Genomic DNA, 15,611 nt, shown 5'->3' with positions numbered 1-15,611 from the left:
ATGCTATACATTCCTTATTCCACATTACCTCATTCCATTCTTCATGCTATACATTCCTTATTCCACATTACTTCATTCCTTATCCCATGCTATACATTCCTTATTCCACATCAATTCATTCCCTATCCTGTGCTATACATTCCTTATTCCACATTACTTCATTCCTTATCCCATGCTATACATTCCTTATTCCACATCAATTCATTCCCTATCCTGTGCTATACATTCCTTATTCCACATTACCTCATTCCATCCTTCATGCTATACATTCCTTATTCCACATCACCTCATTCCATTCTTCATGCTATACATTCCCTATTCCACATTACTTCATTCCTTATCCCGTGCTATACATTCCTTATTCCACATCAATTCATTCCCTATCCTGTGCTATACATTCCTTATTCCACATCACCTCATTCCATCCTCCATGCTGTACATTCCTTATTCCACATCACTTAATTCCCTATCCCGTGCTATACATTCCTTATTCCACATGACCTCATTCCATCCTTCATGCTGTACATTCCCTATTCCACATCACTTCATTCCATCCTTCATGCTGTACATTCCCTATTCCACATTACCTCATTCCTTATCCCGTGCTGTACATTCCTTATTCCACATCACTTAATTCCCTATCCCGTGCTATACATTCCTTATTCCACATGACCTCATTCCATCCTTCATGCTGTACATTCCTTATTCCACATGACCTCATTCCATCCTTCATGCTGTACATTCCCTATTCCACATTACCTCATTCCTTATCCCGTGCTGTACATTCCTTATTCCACATCCTCTCATTCCATCATTCATGCTATACATTCCTTATTCCACATCAATTCATTCTATCCTCCATGCTGTACATTCCTTATTCCACATCAATTCATTCCCTATCCCGTGCTATACATTCCTTATTCCACATCACCTCATTCCATCCTCCATGCTGTACATTCCCTATTCCACATCAATTCATTCCCTATCCTGTGCTATACATTCCCTATTCCACATCACCTCATTCCATCCTCCATGCTGTACATTCCTTATTCCACATCACTTAATTCCCTATCCCGTGCTATACATTCCTTATTCCACATGACCTCATTCCATCCTTCATGCTGTACATTCCTTATTCCACATGACCTCATTCCATCCTTCATGCTGTACATTCCCTATTCCACATTACCTCATTCCTTATCCCGTGCTGTACATTCCTTATTCCACATCCTCTCATTCCATCATTCATGCTATACATTCCTTATTCCACATCAATTCATTCTATCCTCCATGCTGTACATTCCTTATTCCACATCAATTCATTCCCTATCCCGTGCTATACATTCCTTATTCCACATCACCTCATTCCATCCTCCATGCTGTACATTCCCTATTCCACATCACTTCATTCCCTATCCCATGCTGTACATTCCCTATCCTGTGATATACATTCCCTATTCCATATCACCTCATTCCCTGTCCTGTGCTATACATTCCCTATTCCACATTACCTCATTCCATCCTTCATGCTGTACATTCCTTATTCCACATCACTTCATTCCCTATCCCATGCTGTACATTCCCTATCCCGTGCTATACATTCCTTATTCCACATCACCTCATTCCATCCTCCATGCTGTGCATTCCCCTATTCCACATCACCTCATTCCATCCTTCATGCTGTAAATTCCCTATTGCACATCACCTCATTCTATCCTTCATGCTGTACATTCCTTATTCCACATCACTTCATTCCCTATCCCGTGATATACATTCCCTATTCCACATCGCCTCATTCCCTATCCTGTGCTATACATTCCTTATTCCACATCACCTCATTCCATACTCCATGCTGTACATTCCCTATTCCACATCACTTCATTCCCTATCCCATGCTGTACATTCCCTATCCCGTGATATACATTCCCTATTCCATATCACCTCATTCCCTGTCCTGTGCTATACATTCCCTATTCCACATCACCTCATTCCATCATCCATGCTGTACATTCCCTATTCCACACTACCTCATTTCATCCTCCATGCTGTACATTCCCCATTCCACATAGCCTCATTCCCTATCTTGTGCTATACATTCCCCATTCCACATCACCACATTCCCTATTCCACACCTCCTCATTCCCTATCCCATGCTGTACATTCCCTTTTCCACATTGCCTCATTCCATACTCCATGCTGTACTTTCAATATTCCACACCACCTCATTTCCTATCCCATGTTGTACATTCCCTATTCCACACGCCGCTTCATTCCCTATCCCATTCTGTACATTCCCTATTCCACAGTACCTCATTCCATATCCTATGCGTTCTCTATTGCACATTACCTAATTTCCTATCCCATGCTCTACGGTCCTTATTCCACACCACTTCTATCCATATCCCATGCTGTACATTCCCTACTCCACATCGCCTCATTCTATATCCCATGCTGTACATTCCCTTTTCCACATTGCCTCATTTCATACTCCATGCTTTACTTTCAATATTCCACACCACCTAATTTCCTATCCCATGTTGTACATTCCCTATTCCACACGCCGCTTCTTTCTATATCCCATTCTGTACATTCCCTATTCCACACCACCTCATCCCTTATTCCTTGCTAAACATTCCCCATTCAACACTGCCTCATTCCCTATACCCTGCTTCACTTTCCCAATTCCACTTCTTCTTATTCCATATGCCTGTGATTGCGAACTTTGGCACCCAAGATGTTTTGGAACTACATTTCCCATGATGCTCCACTACACTGCAGCGTGCATGAGCATCATGAGAAATGTAGTTCCAAAACATTTAGGGTGCCAAGGTTTGCCATCACTGCCATATGCCAGGCTTTTTATTCCTTATTTCATACTGCCTCATTCCCTATCCCATGCTGTGCGTTCTTGATGCCACACTGCCTCATTCCATAGTTTATGCTATACATTCCCTATTCCACAGCACCTCATTCCCTATCACATGCTGTATGTTCCCTATTCTGTGTTGTACGTTCCATATTCCACAACACCTCAGTCCTTATTCCCATGCTGTATGTTCTGTATTCTAATCCACCTCATTCCATATCCCATGCTGTACATTCCCTTTTCCACACTGCCTCATTCCACATTACATGCATACGTTCCCTATTCCACACCATTGGGAGGTGGTTGGGGGCAGAGACAAGGTCGTCCCCAGAGTGGACGGAAGTTCCTAAAAGCCCTTTCTGGAGAAGAAAAGTCCTAAATATAAACATACACATGATGCTAAGTCCAGTGCTTCCCTCTACTGTCCGTAAATTACAGTGCTGATAAATGTTCACAGACCTTATTTGTGTACATCACTTCCTGTCTCTGTGTGTCTGGCTCAGAAACCTCAGAAGGAGGAAGGTAAGGGAGAGAGACATGATCTTACACACACTGGAGCTGATTGTATTTCCCTCAGATCAGCAAACACTATTATGCAAGTATTCCTATGTTCTAATTGTTTACCGGAGGATGCCCAGAGCTCCTTGAGTGTGTATCTTAATCTTTGTGACAGACAGAGTATCTCTGTCTTATTGTTATTATCTTACATGCACAGTGCCAGATTGCTCTATCTGTGCTACTGTATGCATATAGTGGTCACCTTCCAGTATATTAGTAGGTGAACGTGTTTATTGCAAAAGAGTTTATATGCAGGTCCTGTTGTTTTAGTTTAACCTATCTCTTCTGGGCTGGGATTCTAATAGCTAGTTTTAGCTCAGGGTTCAATAACCAGCATAGGTGTCAGATACTGGTCTTGAGGCCAAAATAATGAGAGATTTCCTTGTGGCTAAGTGCTCCACACCCCTGAGGATAGTAAGGCTGGGCCCAAAGAAGGAGGGATTGCCAGATGTACTAAAGACAAGTTGTGCTGTAGCGGTGGGACTTCTGCAGATGGAAACCAGATGATGAGGGCAACTGGTCCTTCAGTTAAATACAGAATCATGCAGTCGGGCACAGCAGAGGGCAGATTACAGCAAGCAGGCATACACAGGAAGCAGGCAGGGGCAGATCTGTGATGTAAGCCAAGGTCAGAGCCACAAGAGCGCACGGACCTCTAGAGGCGGCAAAAAAAAGGCATTATGAGTTAGTATGCATAGCATACTAGCTCATTATGTATTACTTACCTTGGATCGAAGCCCCCGCAGCTATCCTCGACCCCCCTCTGGCCGCGGACATCTCTCCCGGAGCTTGCATCCGGGTATCGCGGCACGGGCGATGTGATTGGCCGGAGCCGAGATGATGTCACTCGCTTCATTCCATATACCATTCTGTACATTCTCTATTGCACAGTACCTCATTCCATATCCTGGAGCTGCCGATACGTATTCTACATATTTTTAGTAAAAAAAAATCGCAATAAGCGACTGGTTTGCGCAAAAGTTATAGCGCCTACAAAATAAGGGACAGAATTATTATTTTTTATTATTATTTTTTTACTAGTAATGGCGGCGATCTGCGATTTTTATTGCGACTGCGACATTATGGCGGACACATCGGACACTTTTGACACATTTTTGGCACCATTCACATTTATACTGCGATCATTGCTATAAATATGCACTAATTACTGTATAAATGTGACTGGCAGGGAAGGGGTTAACACTAGGGGGTGAGGAAGGGGTTAAATATGTTCCCTGTATAGTGTTCTAACTGTGGGGGAGGGGGGTGACTGGGGGAGGTGACCGATCTGTGTCTCTATGTACAAGGGACACAGATCTGTCTCCTCTCTCCCTGACAGGACGCTGTCTGTGAGAGCCGGCAATGAGAGATGATCTCATATGTAAACATATGAGATCATCTCTCATTGGCCGCACAGATCGCCTAGCAAACGGCCACTCCGATTGGCCGTTCACGGCGATCTGTGATTGGCTGTGATTTTTCCTCAGTTTAGGCCGATACGTATTCTTCTACCTATTTTTGGTAAAAAAAAAATCGCAATAAGGGTTTAACGATTGGTTTGCGCAATATTTATAGCGTTTACAAAATAGGGGATAGTTTTATGGCATTTTTATTAATAATTATTTTTTTACTACTAATGGCGGCGATCAGCGTTTTGTTTTTTTTTCGTGACTGCGACATTATGGCGGACACTTCGGACAATTTTGACACATTTTTGGGACCACTGTCATTTTCACAGCGACTGTGAAAATGACAATTGCAGTTTAGGAGTTAACCACTAGGGGGGCTGTAGGGGTTAAGTGTGACCTCATATGTGTTTCTAACTGTAGGGGGGCGGGGCTGGACATGTGACGTCAGTGATCGTCTCTCCCTATATCAGGGAACAGACGATCACTGACACTGCCACAATGAAGAACGGGAAAGGTGTGTTTGCACACACCTCTCCCCGTTCTTCAGCTCCTGTGACCGATCGAGGGACACCGGCGGCGATCGGGGGCCGCGGTCACGGAGCCTCGGACCGGGTCGTGGGCGCGCGCCGGCGACCCACGGCTGGGCACTTAAAGGGGACGTACCCTTACGTGATTGTGCCCAGCCGTTCCATTCTGCCGACGTATATCGGCGTTAGGCGGTCCTTAAGTGGTTAAGGATGTTCCAAACAGTTGATTTGGCCACACCTAATGTTTTTGCTCTCTCTCTCTGATGGGTTTGTTTTGTTTTTTTAGCCTAATGATGGCTTTCTTCACTGATCGTGACAGCTCTTTGGATCTCGTATTGAGAGTTGACAGCAACAGATTCCAAATGCAAATAGCACACTTGAAATGAACTCTGGACCTTTTATCTGCTCCTTGTAAATAGGATAATGAGTGAATAACACACCTGGCCATGGAACAGCTGAGCAGCCATTTGTCCCATTACTTTTGGTCCATTAAAAAGTGGGAGGCACATATACAAACTGTTGTAATTCCTACACCGTTCACCTGATTTGGATGTACGTAAATACCCTCAAATTAAAGCTGAAAGTCTGCAGTTAAAGCACATCTTGTTTGTTTCATTTCAAATCCATTGTGGTGGTGTATAGAGCCAAAAAGTGTAGAATTGTGTCGATGTCCCAATATTTATGGACCCGACTGTATACTGGCAGAAAAAAAATGTTTTACTATCCAAAGTTAAAACAAAAAGGGCAGAAGATTTAATAGATGTAAATTTGAAAACAATGACTGAAGGTCCGCTTTAATGGGGACATGGGAAAACGAACCAAGAAAATGTGAACTGAGCAAAAAGGGGTTAAATCTTTACAAAGAATTTCAATCGGCTTTCTTGTGTAGATTTTACTAAGCTGCTTCTTAGGTCTTTTCTACAGCATTAAGTTAGTCTTTTTTGAGCCTTTTGAGATTTTACTCCCACCTTTCCTGCTTATCCACACAGCTCCCAGGTACTGTCATCTCTGATCATAAGCGAGCGCAAAGGGAGTCTGCAGAGTTCACGTCTCACTGATCAGTCAGATACAAAAGACTCACCGAATCACCGTGTTTCAATGACATCCTTAAAATCATGTGCAGTATTTCAATGCTTGGTACACAACTTTTTTTTTTGTTGCATAGCTTCATGGCAAATATGTTTGTTAATCTCAAATACAGCCAGTCAAGTATTGCCATACAGCAGAGGTGCCCAACCTTTTTGAAGGCCGAGGGCCACATAAGCGACTTATAGGTAGATTCACAAAGAGTTAGGCCGGCTTATCTACAGATAAGCCAACCTAACTCTGAATCTAAGCCGACCTATGTTTAGGTGTATTCTCTAACAGAGATACACTTAAACATATCTAAGATAGGACGGCTTGCGCCGTCCTATTTTAGATTGCAATGTTTTGGCTTACCGCTAGGTGGCGCTTACATTGTGGCCGGCCTAGATTATGTAAATGAGAATTTACGACGATTCCCGAACGAACGCGAGCCCGCCGCAGTCGATTAGCGTTGTTTCCGTACGCGATAGGCCGCCTAAAGTTATGTAAAGTTAATGTTAAGTATGGCCGCCGTTCCGGCCGTGAGGTTCGAATTTTTTACGTCGTTTGCGCAAGTCGTCCGCAAATCGGGATTTACGTTGTTTACGTACGCGTCAAAATCAATAGGCCCGTACGGCCTACTTAGCCGCAATGCGCACTGGGAAATGTAGTCGCCCGGCGCATGCGCAGTGTAAAAAAACGTCAAGCCTCATTTCCATACTACATGCCCCCCTCCCAGTCATTTGAATTAGGCGCCCTTACGCCCGCTCGTTTTAGGCTACGCCGCCGAAAATTTGAAGGTAAGTGGTTTGAAAATCACTAATAGCCTAAATAATTTACGGCGGTGTAGCCTAAAAAGACTAGGCTAGGCCGTCCTAATTTTAGGCCAACCTACGTGAATCTACCTATTAGTAACCAGTCGGGGGCCACAATGAGTGGAGTGAGCAGATGACAGGTCGGTGTCCACTCTGCATATGCAAAGCAGACACAGCCCAATCTACTCTATGGGCCCTCCGATCCAATCAGATAAAAGGGGGCAGATCTACTTCTCTTTTTTTTTAGCAGATCGGATTGGAGGTAGGCGGGTGTAAATGGACAAAGGTCGGTTTACATCTACCGCTCCATAGAGTCACCCTATTCTAACCTTACTGCTGGGCTGTAGTCAGTCTAAAGCCTCGTACACATGATCGGATTTTCAGACAGGAATTTGTCACGAAACTCAAACACATCTCCTAAACAAATATATCCCTGCTATTCTTCCTACATATTTTGCCCTAAACACGTGTAGGAAGAATAGCAGAGATACAGTATATTTGTTTATGAGATGTGTTTAAGTTTCGTAATAAATTCCGCCCCCATCTTTACAGCACTGCCCATCATTACAAAATCCGCCCCCTTCTGTTGCCATCCGCCCCTCACTCGCGCCCATCATTAAAAAGTCCGCCCCTTGTAGCCTTGCATGAGCTTCGAGAGCTTATTCCAATGTTCGTCGGCTTTCGGACACTCCGTACTGTGCAAGTGCAGCGCATGCGCAGGACAGGGCGGGCATTATTCGACTGGGGGCCTTTTTCGTCAGAACACCGGGATTAGTACAGATCCTGTTTTCCTTCTGACCTACTCAGATGGAAGTAATGCAGGTCTCATAGACCCCAGTACAGTTGAACCTCGGTTTAAGGGCCCTTTCACACGGGCGGATCAGTAATGATCCGCCTCCGTGTGTCCGCTTTGCCCAGCGGGGATCCTCCGTAAAATCCTGGCTGAGCCGTCGGCTGACAGGGCGGTCATCGCACAATGTGCAGGGACCGCCCTGTCTTTCCTCCGCTCCCCCCTATGGGGGGATCGGATGAACACGGACCGTATGTCCGTGTTCATCCAATCCGATCCGCCAGACGGAAGAAAAATAGGATTTTCTTCCGTCCGAAAAATCGGATCTTTGCCGAGGCGGACAATTACGGGTGTCAGCGGATGTTCATCCGCTGACACCCGCAATCACATAGGGACCAATGTATGTCCTGTTTTCATCCGCAACGGATGGATAAAAATGTGGACATACGGTCCGCACGTCTGAAAGGGCCCTAAGAGTAACTTGGTTTGAGAGCAACTTTCAAAAAAAAATTCTGACTTGGTTTGCGAGTGTTTACTCGTAAGACAAGCAGAATTCAAGCTAAATAGGCCCGCAGTACCTCATTTGGCCTGAGGTACGGGGTACAGAAGCTGAGCAGAGCCGAAAATAGGGGTGTAGTACCTCGTTTGTCCTCAGGTAAGGGGGTGCAGGAGCCGAGAAAAGCCGAACATTGGCCTGCAGTACCTAATTTGGCCTGAGGTACAGGGGCGCAGGAAACGGGCCGAAGTGTCCTAGGCAGTTTTTGACGCTCTATGGCGCCCCCTACCTCTGGCCACATTCGGTATTGCATCCCAGTGAAGTCAATGCGGAACAAATTATTTTTGTTTCCATTGACTTCAATGGGAAATCTCGCTTTGATATGCAAGTACTTTGGATTACGAGCATTCTCCTGGAACGGATTATGCTCGTAATCCGAGTTTCAACTTTGGTCATGTCCCCACCTCCTTCTCCTCCTGGCCATTCACAAATGACTAAGCCTCTCAGGACGAGACCCAGAAGCTAGCAGAAATCACTGTAGTAGCGGTGCCTACTACAGTGATTGCCAGCTTCCACATGGATCCCCCAGGTATGGCACATACATTCTTACATTGGTCCAAGAGTAAGGCTCCATTCACATCTAGGCAGACAAATTCGCTACGTTTTGTCCCGCGAATTGCGGCGGCAAATAGCAGCGTTTTGTACCGCGATTTGCGGCGACAAAACGCCACGATTGTCCACCTAGATGTGCCCCTCTATGGAGATGGTTCCCGAATGCCGAAAGCCGCCTGAAAAAAAGGTCCGGGAACTTTTTTCAGGCGACCGGCGTTCGGTGTGGAGATGTGAACCATCTCCATAGAGGGCAATGTGTTTTCATCCCTCTGGCGGCAGCGGCGTCACACTACAGGCGACAAAACGCCTAGGTGTGAATGGGGGCTCAGAAACAAAATGACACCCCAATTTTAAATATGCAACAAAATAAAAAGCCCAGCTAAAAATCTAGGAAAACCCTTTGTGTTGCCTATTGTGAGATATTTTTGTATAAGTGAGTGTGAAACTTCTAGGCATCCACTCTCTGCACGGTATAGGCAGATGTTTTTCAGTGCGACGACCATGAACGCAGCTCCTACAAAATGCAGCAGTTGCCTTGGAAGTGTCATGCTCTCTCTGCATATCACAGCTTGTCTCTAGACAAAGCCTCCCTCGTTCTATTCTTATCACTGCCAGCGATGAATCAAAGCCGCTAGCTTGTTAAAGAACAAGATCATCATATGTGGGTCTGTGATAGAAAGAAAAAAAAACACTGACGACTGAAATGTCTGAAATTAGATTATCTCTACTAATTGGAACAGATGAGATTGGCTCGTAATTAGAAGTTTACAATTTGGCAAAGTTCTGTTTTCTAGGATTGGTTTTCAACCAATGTTGCGAGACGGAAGCCATAATGCACAGAGACATTTGTTGACTTATTGCTTGCTGCCGGGTTACGATGAAGGCGGTGGGAGTTTACAGAGGAAGAATTGAAAGTTCTCGTTTTGTTTCCCTGGCTTTGCGGTATTTTGGTATCCAAATTTGCCATGCGCTTTATGTGACCTTAGATGCTGACCAGGCTTTATCTTTAACCACTACCCGACGGCCGTACGACTTTATACTGCCGCGGTGTGGTTCTCAATCTCTAACAGGCCATAAAAACACGGCCTGCGCGCGCATCCAGCGTGCTCGCTGCATCGCTGAGATGCCGATGCGAGTGCCTGGCGGCCGTGATGTCCGCCAGGGACTCGCGATCGGCGGCTACAGGGACAAGGACGTGGATCTGTGTGTGTAAACACAGAGCTCCACGTCCTGTCAGGGGAGAGAGGAGACCGATCTGTGTCCCTTGTACATAGGGACACAGATCGGTCACCTCCCCCAGTCACCCCCCTCCACCTACAGTTAGAACACAATTTAGGGTACACATTTAACCCCTTCCTCACCCCCTAGTGTTAACCCCTTCAATGCCAGTCACATTTATACAGTAATTAGTGCATATTTATAGCACTGATCGCTGTATAAATGTGAATGGCGCCAAAAATGTGTCAAAAGTGTCAGATGTGTCTGCCATAACGTCGCAGTCACGAAAAAAATGCTGATCGCCGCAATTAGTAGTAAAAAAAAATAATAAAAAATAATAATAATTCTGTCCCCTATTTTGTAAGCGCAATAACTTTTGCGCAAACCAGACGCTTCTTGCGATTTTTTTTTTTTTTTTTTTTTCCAAAATATGTAGAAGAATACGTATCGCCTAGACTGAGAAAATTTTTTTTTTTTTAAAAATTAGGCTATTTATTATAGCAACAAGTAAAAAATATTGTTTTTTTTTTTCAAAATTGGCGCTCTATTTTTGTTTATAGCGCAAAAAATAAAAACCGCAGAGGTGACCAAATACCACCAAAAGAAAGCTCTATTTGTGGGGGGAAAATGACGTCAATTTTGTTTGGGAGCCACGTCGCACGACCGCGCAATTGTCAGTTAAAGTGACGCAGTGCCACAAGCTGAAATTTCACCTGGTCAGGAAGGGGTATATGTGCCCAGTAAGGAAGTGGTTAAAGCCCAACTCCAGGCAACTATTGTAAGAGAAATGAGCCCTTGCAGTGGAGCTCTGCCTGCATGTCAAGCATTAATTGCTTGTTTAGGTTTGAGGCAGTGGTCTCCAAACTTTCTAAGCAAAGGACCAGTTTACTGTCCCTTAGACTTTAAGAGGGCGCTAGACCATTGAGAGTAGAAAATGCCCCAGCATCCGTGGGAGTGGACAATGTCTCAGACTTGGTGGCCAATGATTGGTATTAGTTGGAGGAATAGTATACAATTGTCGGTTTTAATTGGAAATTTTTTTCCCCATCTTCGCTGTCAGTGGAAGCAATATTAATATTATTCTCATCATACACGATTTATATAGTGCCAACAGTTTACTCAACGCTTTACAATGTAGAGGGGGGCACAGCACAATTACAGTGCAGTTTAATACAGAAGGTACAGGAGGGCCCTGCTTGTAGAGCTTACATACTAAAGGGAGGGGGTGGTGGTACAAAAGATAAGAGCTGCAGAGAATGATTTGATGGGGGTGGCTCAGGGACAGTTGTTAGGTGGGTGTAGGATAGGCTTCCCTGAAGAAATTAGTTTATGGGGAGCAATAGTGCCGGTGTTTCGTCAGATTAGGCGACCCGTCTGAATGTGTTATGGAAGTGATGTTCCGTCGCCGCCATCTTGCTATACCCCACACTTCTCCATAGTAAAGATACACTGGGAAGGGGGAAAGCGGACATATTGTTACACCCACCGAAGTTTTGCATTTTACACAAAATTTTAACAGTAAAGTGAGTTTATATAGTGAAATACAGTACTTAGAACTCCGTCTGACTAAGTACTGTACTATATCAGCTCACTTTACTGTTAAAATTACTTGTAAGATGCAAAACTCCGGTGGGTGTAACATGATGTCCACTTTCCCCCTTCTCAGTGTATCCGTACTATGGTAGGTGCGGGGTGTAGCAAGATGGCCGTGACGAAACGTCACTTCTGTTACCAATTCTGATGGGTCACCTAATGTGATGAAATACTCCATTGTTTATTTCAGTCAGAGGATTAGTACCCTATTGTTGGTGTCAGTGGAAGGAATGGTGCCACATTGTTGGTGTCAGTGGAAGGAATGGTGCCCTATTGTTGGTGTCAGTGGAAGGAATGGTGCCATATTGTTGGTGTCAGTGGAAGGAATGGTGCCACATTGTTGGTGTCAGTGGGAGGAATGGTGCCACATTGTTGGTGTCAGTGGGAGGAATGGTGCCACATTGTTGGTGTCAGTGGGAGGAATGGTGCCACATTGTTGGTGTCAGTGGAAGGAATGGTGCCACATTGTTGGTGTCAGTGGGAGGAATGGTGCCACATTGTTGGTGTCAGTGGGAGGAATGGTGCCACATTGTTGGTGTCAGTGGAAGGAATGGTGCCACATTGTTGGTGTCAGTGGAAGGAATGGTGCCACATTGTTGGTGTCAGTGGGAGGAATGGTGCCACATTGTTGGTGTCAGTGGGAGGAATGGTGCCACATTGTTGGTGTCAGTGGGAGGAATGGTGCCACATTGTTGGTGTCAGTGGAAGGAATGGTGTCACATTGTTGGTGTCAGTGGGAGGATTGGTTCTTCATATCAATGGAAGTAACAGTACCCAAGGGCCAGATACAAACAAGCAAAGGGCTGTATCCGGCCCACAGGACACAGTTTGAAGGCTACACATCCAGGGGAACAATAAAATAAGATGTATTTACCCAATCCGCCACTCTTCCCTGCCTGCTAGACCGATCTGTGCAGTGTCTTCTCCCTCCATCGTCCGATCCAGATGTCATCAAGACCAAAGTAGCATCCATACCCCTACATTTGATGTGTTGCAGAGGGACAGTCTACTGCCAGAGAGTAAGGGAGCACCACCAGCCAGAGGAGCGGAGGATCACATAAATAAAAGTGTTTGTCACTGCGCATTCAACAAGAGCTTTGTCTGCGTCTTGGGCTGAGGGGGATGGTGCCTCGCCAGAACAAATTTGCAAGGCTGCCACATGGTCCAGTTATTCGACCTTCATTGAACATTATCGCCTGGATCTGCTATCTGCTCAAGAACAGGCGTTTGGTCGAAAGGTCCTTCAGGCAGTTGTCCCAACCTAGACTGGTAAGTTCTGGCTCATCGTCTCATGGGCTGTCCTGGAAGACGCTTGGGAGAAAAGCTGAGTTAGACTTACCGGTAACTCCTTTTCTGAGAGTCTTCCAGGACATCCGGATTCCCACCCCGGTTTTGTATGGAAGTTATGTGTATTATGCATATGTTTTTCAGGGAAGTCCTACGGTTCTCGACAAGACTGACATGGGGCCTGGAGGACCGCCCTTTTATCTGGTGGGGGTAACGTGTTTCCTGTCCTGGTCGGAGGAGCCCTAGGTCTCATGGCTGTCCTGGAAGACTCTCAGAAAAGGAGTTACCGGTAAGTCTAACTCAGCTTTTTTTGGATCATAAGAGTCATCCGTGGATACTATTTCACATGCACTTCACACATGGACTTACATGTTATTCATTATACACTTTATTCACATGGACTTTGATCGTCTGTCGGAACACATGTTGTGCTACACTATTTATTATATTAAAGTGGAAGTTCACCCGGAAATGAGATTAGATTGATGCTCGTTTTGTCAAGGGGAATCGGGTAGTTTTTTTATAATCGAAGCCGTACTTACCGTTTTAGATATACATCTTCTCCGCCGCTTCCGGGTATGAGCTGCGGGACTGGGCGTTCCTATTTGATCATACCGACGTTCGGCTACTCGTGACGCGATAGATGCGACCGTCGGAAGCCTGTCGGAAGACTGTCAATCAAGAAGGAACGCCCAGTCCCGAAGACCATACCTGGAAGCGGCGGAGAAGATCGCTCTCTAAAACGGTATTTACAGCTTCGTTTTTAAAAAAACTACCCGATTCCCCTTGACAAAATTAGCCTCAATTAATGTTAAACATTTTTTTTAGGGTGAACTCCCGCTTTAAGTAGATTTGTTGCATTTTTAGTAAATTCTTTTTAGCACATATTTATAGAGTAATTAGCGCTACTTCAATATATTACACAATATTACATATTTTGTATTTAAAAATAATGATGTGCCTGCACAGTGGCTGTTTCTAGTTTATATTTGAAAGGTGAAAATTCCGGTTACCTTATAATAGCTCCACAGGTGCTGAATTAACCTGTTTTCTAGAAAAGGTCTCTATTCAGTTGAGGAATCGACAGGGAGTGTGATGGCTTGGGATGTGATCTGATTGTAAGTGCCTTACATTAAAGTAGCTCATTTCTTATCTCTCCTGCAGAATAGATTGTCACTGCAAGAAAAGATAATGAGCCCTGAAGTGTCTTCTGTAGACTTTATCTTTTTCTTTATGGATTGGGGTACTGTGGACTCTTTGACCTCTTTTACTATTAATAACAAATAGGTAAACGACATCCATTGATTAGGGCTTCCGATTTTTCTGGAACAAATTATTTTTGCAGTAAAAATGTGTCCCCTTGATATACAGATCCTATGTTTATTACACAGAAAGCAGACATAAAACTATTTTAACAAGCTCCTTTAATGTGATTCTATACTTTGCCCATTAACCATTTGTCTACCGTGGCAATTTTATTATTATTCGTATTAAAATCTGCATTTTTTTTCTATAAAATTATTTTCTGAAAGCAAAGGCCCTGTAGAATAAAATAGTGGCATTCACACTGGAGTGGTGCGCTAGCAGGACCGCTCCAAAAGTCCAGCTAGCAGCATCTTTGGAGCGGTGAAGGACCACTGTGTTTAACGCTCCTCCGCCGCTCCTTCCCATTGAAAGCAATGGGAAACCGCGCTAATACCGCCGGCAATGCGCATTGAGGCTCATTGCGGACAGTATTAACCCTTTTTTGGCCGCTAGCAGGGGTTAAAACCACACCGCTAGCAGCCGAATACTTCTGCAATTCCAATGGTATATCGGTGCTAAAAATAGCGCCTCTATATCGTCAGCCCCAGTGTGAAAGGGGCCCAAGTTCCCTCCCAGACACAAATTTTCAGCTGCTGTTATTTCATGTGTTGAAGAACTTGTTAGACTCATGGTGATAACAGAGGAACGAAGCCTCAGAGAGAAGCGGCACTCAGAGCTTTGGGGAGAGATAAGTAAACACTACAGATATATGCAGGGATCAAGTCCTGGGTAAAAAAGTGTGGGAACTCCCACCCAAGATCCACTCCCCCACCAAAAAAAAAAAATGATACGCTCATATGCATAATTACTAAACCGCATGTTTTTTTTTTTCCGATCCACCGTACCTTTGTAATCCTTTATGTTACTGGCCGCTTCCTGTATATGGATTCATCGGGTAGTGTGTGTGTATTTCGTCACTTCCTCGATGCCTTCCTTTAAGCAAGTTCTTCATAAATCCCACGATAACTCGCTGCAGACCCCCGCAATGTCTCCTGGGAACAATGACAAAAGCTCCCAGGAGACATTGTGGCATCGAGGAAGTGACGGAATACCCGTACACTACCCAATGA

The 15,611-nt window shown here is 44.7% G+C and overlaps 1 protein-coding gene across 1 annotated transcript in view; it reads left to right on the top strand.

Annotated features, from left to right (window-relative positions):
* The window catches only part of AK5 (adenylate kinase 5), a 299,264-nt gene that overhangs the window by 552 nt on the left and 283,101 nt on the right, over positions 1–15,611 (top strand). The window lies entirely within an intron of this gene.

Source organism: Rana temporaria, chromosome 7, assembly GCF_905171775.1.
Source record: "Rana temporaria chromosome 7, aRanTem1.1, whole genome shotgun sequence".
Lineage (NCBI taxonomy): Eukaryota > Metazoa > Chordata > Amphibia > Anura > Ranidae > Rana > Rana temporaria.
The sequence above is the reverse complement of the archived record's forward strand: the minus strand, read 5'-3'. Positions and strand labels throughout refer to the sequence as shown.